Source organism: Amphiprion ocellaris, chromosome 3 (genome assembly GCF_022539595.1).
Source record: "Amphiprion ocellaris isolate individual 3 ecotype Okinawa chromosome 3, ASM2253959v1, whole genome shotgun sequence".
NCBI lineage: Eukaryota > Metazoa > Chordata > Actinopteri > Pomacentridae > Amphiprion > Amphiprion ocellaris.
The window spans coordinates 10,571,944-10,573,849 of NC_072768.1; positions in this window are offsets into that span (position 1 = coordinate 10,571,944).

The window sequence follows — 1,906 nt, forward strand, 5'->3', positions numbered from 1 at the left end:
ACCCAACTGATTATTATGTGGTTCAAAAAGTGCAAAATGATAGGATGTTGCCTAAAATTGTCATGTACGATACGTGGTTCAAAAAATGTCATAGTGCAGTATATTGTAAAAATAGTATGTTATTCAAGAAAACATCAGAGTATATGTCGTCTAAAAAATGCCATAGAATAATATTTCATTGCACAAGTAAAAGTATAGTAATTTTTAAAACTGTTCAAATTCCTATAATATGTTGCTAAAAAACAAAAAAAACTACGTCATAGTAATACGTCAATTTAAAAAGCCTATAGTATAGAGTGTCACCCAACAAATGTCATAGTATAGCATGTCGCTCTAAAAACGTCATAGAATAGCTTTTGGACCAAAAAACGTCATAGTATAGCATGTCACCCAAAAAACGTCATAGTATAGCATGTCGCTCTAAAAACATAGTATATCCTTTGGTCCAAAAAACGTCATGGTATAGCATGTCGCTCTAAAAACGTCATAGTATAGCATGTTGCTCTACAACTGTCATAGTATAGCATGTCGCTCTAAAAACTTCATAATATAGCATGTTGCCCAAAAAATGTCATTGTATAGCGTGTCGCCCAACAAACGTCACAGTATAGCATGTCGCTCTAAAAACGTCATAGCATGTTGCTCTAAAAACATCATACTATAGCATGTCAATCTAAAAACGTCATAGTATAGCATGTCGTCCAAAAAACATCAGCGTATAGCCTTTGGTCTAAAAACGTCATAGTATAGCCTTTGGCCTAAAAACGTCATAGTGTAGCATGTCGCTCTAAAAACGTCATAGTATAGCATCCTCCACCTCCTCCTCAAACAACCGAAGCAAAGACGCTGACATGACGTGCAATACTCCTCCAGCCACATAAACTCCCCTCTGATCCTGTTTCCTCATCCCTTCATTAAGCCTGTTGAGATTCAGAGTATTTAAATCGCTGATCCTCTGTGAAAAGCACAATCAGGTAACAGCAGCTTTCCCTCTTTTTGTTTCCATTCCTTTACCAAAAACTTCAAACTGGAATTATTACCTTCAACAAACTGACTCTCGTTTGTTGATTTTCTATTTTTTTTTTACCTTGGAAGACCAAATACCGGGCGGACCGCTGATGGGCTACACGGTTTCCTCGAGGCTCGGGCATGTAGAGTGATGATTTATCCAGTTTATCAACAACTCCCAGTTTACCATCTGTGCCCTTTATTATTACAGCGTTCCAATAGTTCTAGCTTTTATTATTCCTCGTAAAAGGCCGTAAAGGAGGCCATGAAAAACACTCCAGAAAGGTTTCTTTGGAAAAAAATCATCATGAATTTTGGCGCAAAAACACGCCGTAGTATACAATGTCAAAAAAAATGAGATTTTTCAACATGTTGTAAAAATGTGCCATATGATGAAATGATGTAAAGGAGGCCGTGAAAAACACTATGGTAAGGTTTTCTTAGAAAAAAAAATCATTAATAATTTTGGCGCAAAAAAACGCCATAGTATACTATGTCGACAAAAAAATGTGATTTTTCAACATGTTGTAAAAACGTGCCATATGATGAAATAATGTAAAGTAGGCCGTGAAAGACACTCCAGAAAGGTTTTCTGTGGAAAAAAAAATCATTATGAATTTTGGCGCAAAAAAACGCCGTAGTATACTATGTCGAAAAAAAATGTGATTTTTCAACATGTTATCAAAACGTGCCATATGATGAAATAATGTAAAGAGGCCGTGAAAGACACTATGGTAAGATTCTCTTTGAAAAAAAAAATCATCCTGAATTTTGGCCCCAAAAAAATGCCATACTATAGTATGTCGAAAAGTGTCATTTTTCAACATGTAAAAACGTGCCATATGATGAAATAATGTAAAGGAGGCTGTGAAAAACACTATGGTAAGGTTTTCTTTGA